Genomic DNA, 17330 nt, shown 5'->3' on the forward strand with positions numbered 1-17330 from the left:
CTGAATTTACAATGATCTGAGCACCTAAGGTTTTCTCCCATCCAGTTTCCCTGTGGGGTCTGATCCAGCAGGCACACTCAGAGCCCACCTGATGGGCACTTGTGAGAGTTACCTTCACAAGAGGCACAGTAACCATTCAAAAAAACAGGAAAAGATGTTATATATGTACAGATATGTACACGTGTATATTCAGATATATACAAAATCAGTTTGCTTTTTTCAGTCAACAAGGAAAACGTGAACTGCTTACGGTACGGTCCAATCAAAAGGTTTCCTATCTTTGCAAGTGTCACAACACCTCTTATCCACCTTTGTCCCAAGCTGCATGGACTAGTAACACTATCTGTGTGTTTATCAGGTCTCCTGAAAGTTGCTGCCTTATAAGCATAGTTTTGTTGTGGCGTTACTTATTTTTTCTTCTGAACAGTATGTGTCACAGTATCCAACCAACTGCAATGCCTCGATCTAAAGAATCACCTCTGTACTGTGTCTTTTCTTGGAGTGAATCTCTACTGCCTGTATAACTATCTGTGCAACTGGGTTATCAGTCCCATCTGTGATTATTTGATGGTTTCTTTATCTCACAAGACCTTTATCTATTAAGCTTTTTTCGGGCCCATAAGGAAGGGGTTTTTTCAGTGTTAATTAAGTAACTTTTTTTTACTTATATCACATAAAAAAAAAAAAAAGTGGTATCATTGGAAAAAGATTTACAACCACCATCATCTTTTCTCTACCAAAAAGATTCAGAGGACCAATAAATTATATACTTCTAATAAGTTACTTCTACTATAACTTCTAATAGTTACTGTATAGCTCCATAGAACATCTTCCCAATCGAGAACTATGAAGCCCAATGGACTTGGGAAGGGTAGAAAATAATCCGAGGACATTAATGAATTTTTATAAGGGCTGTAAGCAATGCTATACATATGACATAGCATAAGTTGAGCATCTGACTGAAAAAAACTGAACCCCTTGGATGAATAATCAAAATGTTCTTATTTCCTCACACAGGTTATATCTTAATGCAGTTTTCTGCTTTTTTTTTTCTTGTGGTCTTTAAAATGAGTCCAGGTCTTTTGATTTAGTTCCAGAATAATTATTTAGAGCCCCATGAGGCATGATAAGGGTGAGTCTTTGTAGCTAGCGTCTATGGTCCATGACTTTGGTAGCAAGTTATGCTCTAGAGTCAGAGCCTTGAAGGTAGGAAGGTCAATTAGAGGGCTTCCTAAAGAGCTTGATGTGCTTGAGTGCCCCACAGTGTAAAAGGTTTGGTAATTCCTGTGGTGTTAAATCGTTCAGCATGCTTTTTGGGGAAGCAAGAACAACATATCAAGGAAATGATGCTGACCTTCTGCGTTGCAGGCAACCGCACAGATGATAAACTCTCACTAGATGAATGGATCCTCAAGGTGAAGAAACACATCCCTTATCAAGATTTGAGTTAAGATATTAAGTGCCCCCTTACCATTATCTATGGGCATCATTTTCAGCCTCTGACTTTCTTTTAATTAAAATTCTGTTTGCTACATGTAGCTGTTTAAATCTTAGAGATCACAATATTTTATCAAACTTATGAATTTGCAACACAAAAATATGTTCAGTAATACCTTGCATTTAGTTTTCTTATATTTCATAATGCTGACACAATAAGACACAACACAACATGGTATATTGTTTGTTCCTGTAGCATTGATGTGAAAGCAGAATGCAAGGAATATAAAAGACACTGTAAGAAAGATCACTGCAGAAAAGCCAGAGGCTCATAATTTCTTATAATGTTTTTTTTCTGTAAAGATTCATAGAAGTCTGATTTTTAAAAATATCTCAGACTACTTTTTTTTCATTTTTCTTTTTCTGTCAAATTTGTGAGACAATGTCTCTTCTTCCTTCTGAACAATGTCTGATAATCTGTATTGCTTCAGCCTTTCAGGCCTCCAAAAAAACTTGTGGGTGTAACGCCTTATACTTTTCCAGTGGGATCACCACCAGGAGCAATTTTTCATATGTTTCAGTCTGTGCTTCTGCATTAGTATAGCAGGTATTTAGTTAGTGGCCAGTTGAACAGGAGTTTTATATATGAATATCCATTACGTCATAGATTGAAATTGTTAAATTATTATTTCATATCAAATATTTTTAGATCATAGTGGGTTTGGGTCATAGTCTGCCAAGTTGGACTTAATTTGAAATGGTCACCTTGTGATAAAAACCTCATTATCCTACTCATTGTGTTTCCTATTTTAATGCAGTGGTGCACAGAACATGATCTCAGGTTGTGCAGTTTTGGAGGGGGCTTATTTGATAACTCTTACTTCCCTGTCTGTACTTATTTCTTTGTATAGAGTACAGTGCCATAGAAAAAAACACATTGTGTGTTTTACATTGTTGTTTCATAACAGTGTTTCAGAGTAGTCTTGATTCTGCCACTTGGCAGAAGGAGTTTTGCATCAGAGAAATTACCAAAGCCCCTCTTTTGAATGCATCAGCATTACTAAGTGAACAGCATTCCCTTATTTTTCTAGCATTGCTCACACCTTAACAGGTTTTGGCCCTTCTGTTGGTAGAGGAAAACTCTTTATGAACACCATGTGAAAACACATGTTTTCAATATATGTATTTCACTAATATAATTTATGGGTTTTGATACATTTTGTCATTGTTTCCTGTTATTATACCTAATATTGGTATGTATAGTGAAAGCCTAATGCACTAAAAAATCTTCTTGCTAAATCTGTTTAGTAGCCTAGCTGGACAGTTTATTATTTTTCACATGTGGCTGCACCATAACAACTACAAAATAACTGTTCATTAATGATATCGGCAAAAATACAGCCTTGATAAAAATGTTCAAAACATAGTTTCATCTTGAGAATACCTTACATCACAGAAAATATACATATAGACATTAGGGAGCAACACCCAGGTAAGTCATATAAATAAAACCTAATAGTTATTCAATAAAATATACTACTTCTCTTTTAATTATGTCTGCTCTCTTCATGAAGATCTGCTTATGGTGAGTAGTATATTACCCCAAAAGAAGCCATATTGATTCCAGGAGAAGAATTTGAGAGGTAAGACATTACCCGTTTTAAGGAACAGCTGCAGAGGCTTTTGAAAGAGGCTTCCGCAATATGACTTCATGCAGTATTGACATCTTTTAGATGTAGTAGAAAAATCATTCTATAATAAAAAGTATTGATCAATCAAACTCTCAGGAGAAGCAGTGACATGATATAAGGATGCATCCATTACCCAGAAGCTGGATAGAGGATGTAGACTTCTATGTTCCTAGGAAGGAAATGTTTTATTACTAGAATATCAATTACATTTATTTTATGAGTCTTATGGTGGCTAACAGGTGGGGGTTTTTTTACATCCCTGTGTAACTAGAACAATGAACATTGCTTCTCTGCTATCATGAAGGACCAATATTAACATGGCTTTGTATCAGAATTTAACGTATTTTTTAAAAATGATACATGTAAATTGAATGCACCAGCAGAACTGAATTAAAATCACCTATTTTAAGGTCACCATTATGGAAACTTAGTGGGACGAATCCCATGACTGAGGTGCAGCTATAAATGGCTACAGGCTGCTTAGAAGGTGTTCAGACAGGCGAGGAACGAAGGGCATAGGCAGAAGCTTATGCGTGAAAATTAGAGACTAAGGCAACAAAGGCAGCCTTTGATTTGATGTCTACTACAGGCCACCCAATCCAGGGAATTCTATTGATGAAGATTTCCTACTCCAGCTACAGGAGGCATCGCACTCACAAGCTCTCATCTTGCTGGGAGACTTCAACCACCCTGACATCTGCTGGAGAAGCAGCACAGCAGGAGTCTCCTGGAGTGCACTGAGGATAACTTCTTAAGCCAGGTAATAGACAAGCCTACCAGAGGCGATGTGATACTGGACCTGATGGTCACCAATGCAAGCGAGCTAATTGGTGGTGACAAGACTGGAGGCAGCCTGGGCTGCAGTGATCATGCACTGGTGGAGTTTGCAGTCCTGAGGGATATGGGGCAGGCAAAGGGTAAGGTCAGGACCCTGAATTTTGGGAAAGCAAACTTCCAGCTCGCCAAGGAGTTAGTCAATAGGACCGTCTGGCAAACTGCCCTCGGGGACAAGGGAGCAGAACAGACCTGGCAGATCTTTAAGGAGACTTTCCATGGAGAGCAAGAGCTCTCGATCCCCAGGTGTAAGAAATCAGGAAAGGAGAGCAAGAGACCAGCATGGCTGAGTGGAGAGCTGATGGGCAAACTGAAGGGCAAGAAGGAAATGCACAGGCAGTGGAAGCAGGAACAGGTATCCTGGGAAGAGTACAGGGATGCTGCCCAGTTGTGTAGGGATGGGGTCAGGAAGGCCAAGGCGCGGCTGAAGCTGAACTTGGCAGGGGGTGCAAAGAATAGTACGAAGGACTTCTATAGGTATGACAGCCAGAAAAGGAAGGTCAAAGAAAGCATACCCGCCTTGATGAGCAAGACTGGCAAACTGGTAGGAACAGATGAGGAGAAGGCTGAGGTACTCAATGACTTCTTTGCCTCGGTCTTCACTGGCAGTGTCTCTTCCCGTACCTCTTGAGTGGATGGACTGCAAGACTGGAGGAGCAAAGTCCCTCCCACTGTAAGAGAAGATCAGGATTGAGACCATCTGAGGAGCCTGAACATACATAAATCTATGGGACCTGACAAGATGCTTCCCAGAGTCCTGAGGGAATTGGCTGATGTAGTTGCCAAGCCACTCTCCATGATATTTGAAAAGTCATGGCAGTCAGGTGAAGTCCCCGGTTGACTGGAAAAAGGGAAACATTGCACCCATTTTCAAAAAAGGTCGAAAGGAGGACCCTGGGAACTACCGACCTGTCAGCCTCACCTCTGTGCCTGGGAAGATCATGGGACAGATCCTCCTGGAAGCTATGCTAAGGCACATGGAGGACAGGGAGGTGATGTGAGACAACCAGCATGGCTTCACCAAGGGCAAGTCGTGCCTGACCAACCCAGTGGCCTTCTGTGATGGAGTGACCACATCAGTGGACAAGGGAAGAGCTCCCTGTCGTCTGTCTGGACTTCTGTAAGGCCTTTGACACAGTCCCCCACAACATCCTTCTCTCTAAATTGGAGAGACAGGGATTTGATGGGTGGACTGTTGGGTGGATGAGGAACTGGTTGGACGGTTGCATCCAGAGGGTAGTGGTCAACGGCTCAGTGCCCAGATGGTGATTGGTGATGAGTGGTGTCCCTCACGGGTCTGTATTGGGGTCTCTATATCTTCATCAATGACATAGACAGTGGGATCGAGTGCACCCTCAGCAAGTTCAAAGATGCCAGCAAGCTGAGTGGTGTTGGTTGATATGCCTGAGGGAATGGATGCTGTCCAGAGGACCTGGACAAGCTCAAGAAGTGGGCCTGTGTGAACCTCATGAGGTTCAACAAGGCCAAGTGCAGGGTCCTGCACCTGGGTTAGGGAAACCCCCATTATTAATATAGGCTAGGGGATGAAGGGATTGAGAGTAGCCCTGCCGAGAAGGACTTGGGGGTACCGGTGGACGAAAAGCTGGACGTGAGCCAGCAACTAAAATGAAATTCTCCCTGGCATTTTAATTTCTCAACTTTTCAACTTGGCAATTAAGTGTTAACCTACCTGTCTTTTTGCTGTGTCACATGAATCTTACAAGGTTGAAGCAGGTTACATGCATTAATTTCTATAACTAATTACTAGACATTTTGTTCACATAGGCATTTATATAAGACTGCATTTGTGTTTGCTGTGTTTATACCTTATTTTGCCTATGGATAAGCAGAACTGCTTGGTTTTTTGTGTATTTCCTCATCCTGTCTTTTAGATCTTTTATGCCTCTGTGATTTCTTTGGAAAAAAAATAATTCACAAATTAAACATACTGGTGCTTCCAGAATTGTTAGCTCCAACAGTAGAAGCTTGGATATCCAGAGTGTCTGCTTTCGGTATGCACCTGCCAAAACTAAAAGGGAGAAACACTGAAACTGGTTTTCAAAATTGTGAATTATTTCAAGGTACAAATTCAATCCTACCACTTGGAATAAAGAATTTGGACTTTTATCATCACAAGAGCATCTTAAAAACATCCCTGGTCATGGATATGCACCTTCTCTAAGATGATGGATGTGTCACAGGATCTCCTTTCTGCAAGACCTGGACTTTGTGCAATAGACTTAGATGGGAGTTCAGCTTCTGTAATGATTTCTTGGGTATTATTAATATTTGGCATAACTAAAAATCCTTCACCATTATTATGTGAGATTACACTCAGGGAGACATACTGTATATTTATTATCTCAGCCTGCTGGTGGGTCCAGATTATGCAAGGGATTGGCCCAGGATATAATTGGTCCCAAATCAAAGCAGTACCAAGAACAAGATGCATGTGCTCCAAACAGAACACCATAGCCAGGGCTGAAGAATGAGTTTGAAGTCTTCATTATTACAGAAATGTAATTGTGAAGTCTTATACTTCATTTTAGAAGTAGTTGTGGGCACTTGGTGAGATACTAGGAAAACTTCTGGTTTTCTAAATGGCAAAATGAAGATTTATTTGGTCTTTATGCTGGCATTTGACTTTTGAACATCTGAGGAGTTTTGATTAACTTTGAAGAATGAAGCTATGATTATCAAAATAATATCACTCCGGAGCATAGTGATATTATAGTGAACGCGTGTCCTGCGTTCCTTGCACAGCCAAACACCAAGCTCTGCTGAGATCACTGAGAGTTTCTTGCGCATAAAAAAATGCCAGATCAGGTTCCAAAGAAATGTTTAGACAGAGCCCCTGTGAGACTTTACTCCTTTTGTAAAGCCTTTTGTCTTGGTTTCAACCTAGTGCCTGAATTCTCTTCTTCCTTGATGCTTATTATTTATGAAAAATGTATCAGGATTCATTTGCACTGTTGAGCACTTCCAAGAGCTTTTATTAGACATTTTTATGCACAAGGACCATTTTGGGGAATATGTGTGTTCTTATGTTCAGTGCTCGCTCTAGCTTCTCTTCTTGGCAATTATGACATTATTTACTTCCAGTCTTCCAGATTGTGGTTAGAAAAGAGGCAATAAAAATACAGGGTAAACCCTGACTCCATTGAAATAGAAAGGAATTCTGTTACTGACTTCAGCAAAACCTGTGTATCCACAGCACACTTTTCTTTCTTACTAGAATGAGAACTGTCTCATGTGCAGTCAGCTCAAAGTCTAGTTCCCTTCTGAGATCCTTATTATTACAAATTCAGGTTCATTAAAAAAATCAGGTTTTAAAAGCAAAGCAAAATACACCCCAAAATGCAGCAGAAAAGTCTTATTCATGTTTAACAGCTTTTGAAATACTTTCAGTACTGCACTTTTCAAGCTATCAAATAGGAACTTGATACTCAGTCCAAAAAGAATTTGACTTATGCTGCCTTGGTAAGACTATTTATCTGCAAATTCTTTGTGGCTAAGCACATTTACCCTTTGTCTCAAGCAGCTGCCAATGATGATATTTTTGACTTTGCTGCACCGCATGTTAAGATGCATTGCACTTTAAAATCGCTGACAGAGTTGTCCCCAAAGAACTGGCACAATCCCCATGGATGCTGTTTTCAGTAAAGATCACAGGTACAGTTCTGCACATGTGATTCCTACGAAGTAAAAAACAGAAAAGCATGTTGTCCATTTACAGAGAGTATGTGGTCTTCAAGAAAAGTAGAGGCGTTAACCCAGATTACAGTATACATGAGACAATGTGGCACCAGAAGCAGGCACAATTTAAGACTGAACAGATTCAGAATTTTTGGTTTAGTACAAGAAATTGAAATATTTTAATTTACATCATTCCAAAACCCCATTCCACTAGTCTTGCTTTTCTATCAATTTTGAATTAGTTTTTTATTTGGAATATTTTATCATCTTGTGAAAAAGATCATTTTTAGGAAGTACACTTTCCATTAAATAATACTTAGGTGGAAAATCCCCAATCAGTTTTACTGACAGTTGACACTGCAAGTTGACTGACGTGACTTAACAGCTCTATATGGATATGTTCAGCTCCTGTTTTTTTTTTAATTCAATGCAGTCACTCCTTTACTTCTCTGTCTATGATGGTCCTGACAAAGCCTACTCTCATCAGTGAAATTTCAATTAATCTTGAAGTTCACAATTCATGTTTCTAAATTTAAGTCATATTATAAGCATTAAATATTTTGTAATTTAATAATCTTATGCTGCCAGAGTTACATAGGAATAGCTTCAGAGACCTATCACATGGGTTGTGCATTAGATCTTCTTGCTTTTTTTCAGTGATTGCCAAGTTACTGGCAGGCAAGAGTTTCAGATAATTTCCATCTAATGGTTTGATATCACATAAAGAATAAAGGAAAGTTGTAATGAATCATAAAAGACATTTTCATTATCCAAGAATAAATGGATGCAGTTATTGAATGAGACAGTTCAGTGTTATTGTATCCTGGAAAAATTCACTGAATTGTAGCTAACAGTATCGCATGCCCACAACTAAGCATGAGTAGGAATGAGATTTATGAACCAAAAGCAATGAAAAAAATCCTGAACTTTCCAGATTTCAAAAATGCATTGAGATCAAGACTAGATTTTGTTTATTAAAATAGATAATCCCTAGTCTATTTCATGGCATCTTATCTCTTATACATAGGGAAAAAAAAATAAAGGAAATAGCAATAGAACTAACAAGTATGGTTTGTCATGGATGACCAATGTATAATTTTTATCCTAGCATTAAAAGTGAATACAGAGCTGTTACACGGGGATTGCATCTAATCTAAAAGCAGTGACTTATATAGCTGCAGGTATACTGTTAGAAATTGGCCTTTTATCACATCTCACCTTTCCATTTTTTCAACTCCAATCAAAAAGCTCATTGATTTTGCCTGCCTATGGTAAGGAGACTCCAGTAAATAATGAGGGAAAAAAGTGCTCTCTTAAAAAAATAACTAATCAGCTAGTGCAGTGCAGTGAGATGAATGCTTAAAATGTTTAGTCCATCAGTCTTAAGGGAGTAATTCTGTAAATATTACTTAGTCACTGAAGTCAACAAGACCATTCAAATGAGTAAAATTTTTGTTTGAATCCCAGCTTTGAGTTTGCCATCAAAATTATTGTCTTACCAGCTGTTCAGTAACACTCAAATTCACCCACAAAGTTGTTTGCAGAAGTAGCAATGCTACTTACAAGTTGAATGTAGTTACCCAAGTACAGTATTTTACAAGAAAATATAAATCAGCAGCCTATGCTCAGACGAGCTTATACTGATTGGACTGAGAGTGAAACATCTTGGTGAGGAAAAAGATAATTTAGGAGAACCAATAGGGAGGAATTTGGGCAATATTTTTGTTAGGAAAGCAGTATTATGTAGGTCACTGTTGGCTTTGCTTTTTCATTATACAGAAACTGTCAAAACCTGTGCCTCAAGATCTTCACGTGTTTCACTCAACTCTAAAGAAGATTTCGGAAGACATCCTTTGACCTTATTGATGCTGCTTTTAACCATTGTATGGTTGCAGAAGGGTTCTTGATTTCAGGCACAGGTGGTATGAAAAAGGATGGTCTCATGGCTAATGTGCACTTTTCATCTTGCCTTAAGATATCGCATACATGAGACCAAACTAGTTATGGAAAACTCCCAAGAAGTTGCAGTCACATTGCTTCCATCTACACTGGTATAAATGACTTTACAAGGTGATGTAAAGTCACACCACTCTTCATTCTGTTTTCAACATTGGAATATTATTATTTAGCTAAAGACAAAAATAATTTATTTTTTCTTGTTATTCTTTCTCCTTCTGTAAATATGAGATGTATCTCCAATACTTAAGTTCCCTTTAAGTGCTTATAAAACCATAACTACAATATAATATTTTATTATAGGATCAGCATTTTTTTTCCTTCTTATATATTATTTTCTTACCCATATATCTGCTCTTGCTGATCTGGGCAAAAAAGTTATGCAGTCCATGAATGGAAAACTATTGTTTTTTGCTCTGTCTTATAACTGATGACTCAGGTCCAGTTCTCTCACAGAAGTGGTACGAAGTTTGCCCTGGTAGGAGTGCTCAGATAGTCATATTTTACCAGTTCAGGAAGCATGGACAAAAAATGTTTAAATTAAAGTAGTTGTATCCTGGAAAATGACCTCAGAGGCAGAATACTAGTATCAGATGGTCTTATACAGTGTAACAATTTTTATGTTTCCCTGCTCTGTTGCACAAAATATTGGAAAAAACAGATCACAAAATCCATAGAGGACCTGTTTTTTTATTTACTCTGTAAAGTGTTATTCACACATATGACAGTAATATTAATGAAATGGCTCACTAGTAAATGGGTAACGTAATTTTCAAATCGGCATCACTCTTAAAAATCACAGCAATAAAAAAAGAGAACTATATCATTGTTGCAAGGGATGAGTGAGAAAAACAAATGCTATACACATAGCTGTTTAGAATTATAGGGAGTTATTTGATGTGATAGGCACTGTACTTACTATGAAGAAAATAGATTTTTTAATTCATAGGCATCTAGTAGGAAATCTGCATAAAATGTCAGAAAGAATAAGAAAAAAACTTTCTCTCACTCCTTCTGAAGTGTCTTAATGTATCGATTTGGATTAAATCCTGTGTATAGTGCATGATAATCAGATTTGTATTTATTCATTCATATAATATGCAAAGCATCATAATTCAAAATCAGAATAACAGAATCACAGAATCACAGAATCACTAAGGTTGGAAAGGACCTTCAAGATCATCAGGTCTAACCATTAACTCAACACCATCATGTCCCTTAAACCATGTCCTGAAGCATCACATCCACACATTTTTTGAATACTTCCAGTGATGGTGACTCCACCACCTCCCTGGGCAGCCTGTTCCAATCCTTGATCATCCTCTCGGTGAAGAAATTTTCTCTAATATCCAATCTAAATCTCCCCTGGTGCAACTTGAGGCAATTTCCTCTTGTCCTATCACTAGTTACTTGGGAGAAGAGACTAACACCCACATCGCCATAACGCCCTTTCAGGTAGTTGTAGAGAGCAGTAAAGTCTCCCCTCAGCCTCCTCTTCTCCAGACTGAGCAACCCCAGTTCCCTCAGCCACTCCTCATAAGACTTGTGCTCCAGACCCTTCACCAGCTTCGTTGCCCTTCTTTGGACACACTCAAGCACCTCAGCATCCTTCTTGTAGTGAGTGGCCCAAAACTGAATGCAGTATTCAAGCTGCGGCCTCACCAGTGCCGAGTACAGGGGCACGATCACTTCCCTACTCCTGCTGGCCACACTATTCCTGGATGCTGTTGGCCTTCTTGGCCACCTGGGCACACAGCTGGCTCATGTTCAGCTGTCTGTCAACCAGCACCCCCAGGTCCCTTTCCGCCAGGCTGCTCTCTAACCACTCCTCCCCAAGCCTGTAGTGTTGCATGGGGTTGTTGTGACCCAAGTGCAGGACCCAGCACTTGGCATTATTAAACCGCATACAGTTGACCCCCACCCATCGATCCAGCCTGTCCACATCTCTCTGCAGAGCTCCCCTACCCTCCAGCAGATCAACACTCCCACCCAACTTGGTGTCATCTGCAAACTTACTGAGGGAGCACTCAATCCCCTCATCCAGATCATCAATAAAGATATTGAATAAGACCGGCCCCAGAACCGAGCCCTGGGGAACACCGCTTGTGACCGGCCGCCAGCCGGATTTAACGCCATTCACCACAACTCTCTGAGCTCGGCCACGCAGCCAGTTCTTTACCCAGCAAAGAGTACACCTGTCTAAGCCATGAGCCACCAGTTTCTCCAGGGGAATGCCGTGGGAGACGCTGTCAAAGGCTTTACTAAAGTCCAGGTACACAACATCCACAGCCTTTCCCTCATCCACCAGGCGGGCGGGTCACCTGGTCATAGAAGGAGATCAGGTTGGTCAAGCAGGACCTGCCTTTCATGAACCCATGCTGGCTGGGCCTGATCCCTTGGTTGTCCTGCAAATGCCCTGTGAGCACTCTCAAGATGAACCACTCCATGATCTTCCCCAGCACAGAAGTCAGGCTGACAGGCCTGTAGTTCCCAGGATCCTCCTTCTGGCCTTTCTTGCAGATGGCCGTCACATTGGCAAGCCTCCAGTTGTCTGGGACCTCCCTTGTTAACCAGGACTGCTGATCAATGATGGAGAGTGGCTTGGCAAGGTCCTCCGCCAGCTCTCTCAGTACTCTTGGGTGGATCCCATCAGGCCCCATAGACTTGGGGGGGTCTAGGTGGCTTAACAGGTCCTTAACTACTTCCTCCTGGATTATGGGGGTGTTATTGTGCTCTCCATTCCCGACTTCCAGCTCAGGGAGGCTGAATACCTTGCGGATACCTGGTCTGGCTATTCAAGACTGAGGCAAAGAAGGCATTAAGTACCTCAGCCTTGTCCTCGTCCTTGGAGACAATGTTCCCTGCCATATCCAGTAGGGGATGGAGATTCTCCTTGCCTCTCTTTTTGTTGTTAATATATATGTAGAAACATTTTTTATTATCCTTTACAACTGTGGTCAGATTGAGTTCTAGCTGGGCTTTGCCTTTCTAATTTTGTCCCTGCTTGACCTAACAAGATACTCGTACTCTTCTTGAGTTGCCTGCCCCTTCTTCCAGAGGTGATAAACTCTCCTCTTTTCCCTGAGTCCCAATAAAATCTCCCTGTTCAGTCAGGCCAATTGTCTTCCCCACCAACTATTCTTACGGCACATGGGGACCGCCTGCTCCTGCGCCTTTAAGATTTCCTTCTTGGAGGCTGTCCAGCCTTCCTGGACCCTTTTGTCCTTCAGGACTGTCTCCCAAGGGACTATCTCAACCAGTGACCTGAATAGACCAAAGTCTGCCCTCCGCAAGTCCATGATAGCAGTTTTGCTGACCCCTCTCCTTACTTCACTCACAACTGAGAATTCTATCATGTCGTGGTCGCTAAGCCCAAGACGGCCTCCGACCACCACATCTCCCACCAGTCCTTCTCTGTTTGTAAACAGCAGGTCAAGCAAGGCACCTCCCCTGGTAGGCTTACCCACCAGCTGTGTCAGGAAGTTACCCTCCACACATTCCAGGAACCTCCTAGACTGTTTCCTCTCTGCTGTGTTATACTTCCAGCCGATGTCCAGTAGATTGAAGTCCCCTACAAGGACAAGGGCCAGCGATTGTGAGACTTCTGCCAGTTGCTTATAGAATGTTTCATTTGCCTCTTTATCATGGTTGGGTGGTCTATAACAGACTTCCAACAGGGTATCTGCCTCACTGGCCTTCCCCCTCATCCTTACCCATAAGCACTCTATTTGGTCTTCACAGTTGTTGATTTCTATACAATCAAAACTCTCCCTTACAGAGTCACCCCATCACCTCTCCTTCCCTGCCTATCCCTTCAGAAGAGCTTATAGCCATCCATTGTAGTACTCCAGTCATGAGAAGCATCCCACCATGTTTCTGTGATGGCAACTACATCATAGCTGTCCTGCTGCACAATGGCTTCCAGCTCCTCCTGTTTGGTGCCCATGCTGCGTGCATTGGTGTAGATGCACTTGAGCTGAGCTATTGATTTCACCCTCAACTCTGGCATGCCACCCCTAGGCTCATCTCTATTGAGCCTGGTTTTATCCCCATCCCCCTTCAAATCTAGTTTAAAGCCCTCTTGATGAGGCCTGCCAGCTCGTAAGCAAGAATCCTTTTCTCCCTTGGAGGCAGTTGCACTCCATCTGCTGCCAGGAGGCCCAGTGCCGTGTAAACTGCCCCACGGTCAAAAACCTCACAATTCTGCTGATGGCACCAGCCCCTGAGCCATGTGTTGATCAGATGTGCTTTCCTACTCCTTTTAACGTTCTTCCCTGTCACTGAAGGGATTGATGAAAACACTACCTGTGCTCCTCTTCCATTGATCAGTTGCCCCAGCGCTCTGAAGTCCTTTTTAATTGCCTTTGGACTTCTTATTGCAACATCATTGTTGTCAACCTGTAGGACCAACAGTGGGTAGTAATCAGTGGGCCAAACCAGACCAGGGAGTTTCCTGGTAACATCTCTCACATGGGCCCCAGGGAGGCAGCAGACTTCCCTGTGGGTTGGGTCCGGGCAATGTATTGGGCCCTCTGTACCCATCAGTTATGCTTAGCTTTAAGAGTATAGTCTTCTAGTAAAGCAGCAGCTACACTAAGCCATTTACTAGAGAGAATTGTTGCTAAGATGAAGATCCATTACATTTCTATAAAGAGGAATCGTTAAGTCCATACTTCACACTTCTGGGAAGGCATTAACAATAAGCTAGGTAGGAAATAATTAAAAATAACATGAAGGACAATAATTGTATGATTGCTAGAGAACATTGAAGAGCCTGCGAGTTACACTTTTAACAATTACAATAAGAATATATCCTTCACAAATGTCTTGGAAAAGGAAAGGTTTATTATCTTTGTTATATTTTGAGCACCTCGTTTTTCTTGTGATCATTTGAAAATGTTCAACAGATTTTTAGCAACTCTGCTCCTAGGGAAAGTTCTTTTTTATTATAATTTTTTTGAGTTTGGAGGAAATGGTAGATGATTTTCATATTTTTGACAGGGATAAAGGAAAGAACGGGATAACAAAAATTGTGAAATTGCTGTTTATTGATAACGTATCTCATATTTACATCCCACTTTCTTTATTCTTTCAGTAACAAATGAAAGAGAGAGACACATTTTTTATAAAGCTCAACAGCTGTTCAGTACTACACAGCTATTGTGCTTTAGTCAGGGCAGGAAAAATATGTTTTGACTGCATCTGCCAAATGCCTTTAGTTAATCAAAATATGCATATCTGAGATTTAATATGGACAGGATTGTAACTTCTGCTTGTGTTAAAAATTCAGAAAATTCTTTCACAGCTTCAAGAGGGTAGAACTATGCCCTTATGTCTCAGTTGAGATGACACACAGCTACAGAACTGGTTCATGGCCAGTTTCCATCTTACTCTTTGGCCTGCCATGGCCCTTTCTAGCTTATGGGACATTCATAGAAGAAAGTTGAATATGTGCAGCTGAAAAGAGCAAGACATTTCTGGAGAAAAAAGGAAAACAGTCATCTTTGTATTAATTTACTTATATGAACGTACACCGATATGTTTCTCCTCTATTTGTGTGCAGGTTGCCCCTTATTGTCAATGAGAACTCCATAGCAGAATATGCCCTTATGTGTCTATAGTGCTTTTACAATCACAAAACCAGCATGTGCATAAAAGCACTTAGGTATAGTATCCTCAGTTCTTATAATTTCCAAGGAATATTCAGGAAAATATTTTGTTTACATGTCTAAATGTTATTTGTGTACCTCATTAAGTAGTTGTGGGTAAGTTTCAGAGTCAAAATTATAACTTTGGTGTTGAGTAAGAAGATAGCATCCTCTGTTTGAAAACATGACAGGAATTTGTATACGGTAGCTAAAGCTCATATATGACTATCTATAGTATCCACTTTGTGGATGCTTTAACGAAACAGTATGATCCAGGGGTCCTGCTCTTTCTCATAGACTAATACACTTGCCCTCATTTTACCCTCACAACACTCTAAACTAGGACTATGGAAGTCAATAGCACTGAAGTCAATAACTACAATGAATTGCACTGATGTCAATAGCATTATGCAATTGTAAAATTGGCATAATCACATGAAGAATCTGTCTCAGTACCTTTAACTATCTGCTGTCTCTTTTCTTCTCTCTCCCACAATTGACAATGACAATGTGTGACAGACTCCCAGGAAAAGCCATCTAGCTGGGACAAAGGAAAGCTGGAAGGACAAATGTTAGTCAGGCTTATAAATCTCTACTGAGAAAGGTAAATAAGAAAATGATCTACCAAAGCGGCAATCATAAATTAAGAATGAAACTTTGTTGAAGCTAAGTAGACAGTGTGTATTAGTTAACTGCTGAAGAGATTGTATGATGGAATTTCCAATTGTGGTTTTATAAATATGCCTGGGTACTTCCACTCTTCTTAGACCAGGATACCTGCCTGAGCAATTTTTCCTTTAAATTGCAGTAAATCTAGTCTGAAAAAATATAGAACAAAAATCCAGAACATAGGAATACACAAATCTCAAGATATACAAGTCATATTCTGACAGAGTTTATAAGTAAATTGGGTCCAGAAAATAACTTTTTAAAATTATAGTATCAAAGTAAGACAAGAGAGAATAAAAACACAACAAAGTTATAATGATGTATGTAAAAAGGATGGTTTGAGAAAAGTAATTCTAGAAAGCTTGCTTTGGCAAATGTCATATGTCTACAAAATGGCTGATGAGTATGAGTATCTCCATGTGATTTAAGGGCAACTGAATGCTACTGGTCACATTAGAAATGTTAATACTTTACAGCATTAAGGTCATAATGTTTTCTCCATCTCCTTCTACTCCCTCAACTCTGATATCTTTAGCACATTTCTCCAGATATTGGGGATATGCTGGTGGTTACTCTCTTTTAAAGTTTTTAATGGGTACACTGCAAGACTTGCAAGCAAGTCACTATGCCAAGCTTTTCTTGTGAAGGCTTTTAAGGTCACTCAGCAAACACTGTGAGCAAGCCTTGGTTCTTGTATATAGATGAGGTTTATATGGACTTCAGTGGAGTCAGAATTAAGGAGGTGGTGGTCTGACCTTATCTGTCAACAAGAGGCACATGAAGTTCATGACCTCCTGACTATTCTGGACCTTTAACAGATTTTTGCATTACTATATATTGGGAGCATTAATAATTTTTGTTGTTGTCGTGGTTTAGCCCCAGCCGGCAACTAAGCACCACGCAGCCGCTCACTCACTTCCCCTCCCAGAGTGGGGCGGGGGAGAGAATTAGGAAAAAAAACTCGTGGGTTGAGATAAACACGGTTTAATAGGACAGAAAGAAAGAAGGGAACAACAATGATAATACCAACAAAGGAATGTACAAGAACAAGTGATGCCCAATACAGCAATTGTTCACCACCTGGCGATCGACAGCCCGTCCCCGAGCAGCGATTTCCACCCCCCGGCCAACTCCAGTTTATGTACTGGGCAGGACGTCGTATGGTAGGGAATATCTCTTTGGCCAGCCTGGGTCAGCTGTCCCGGCTGTGTCCCCTCCCAGCTCCTCGTGCACCCCCAGCCTGCTTGCTGGCAGGCCAGCACAAGAAGCTGGACTGTCCTCGACTGCTCAGCAGCAACCCAAAACACCAGCACATTATCAACAGTTTCTCATCCCAAATCCGAAACACAGGCTCACACTAGGTTCTGTGAAGAAAACCAGCTCTATCCTGGCTGAAACC

This window comes from Phaethon aethereus (genome assembly GCF_964289735.1).
Source record: "Phaethon aethereus genome assembly, chromosome: 10".
Lineage (NCBI taxonomy): Eukaryota > Metazoa > Chordata > Aves > Phaethontiformes > Phaethontidae > Phaethon > Phaethon aethereus.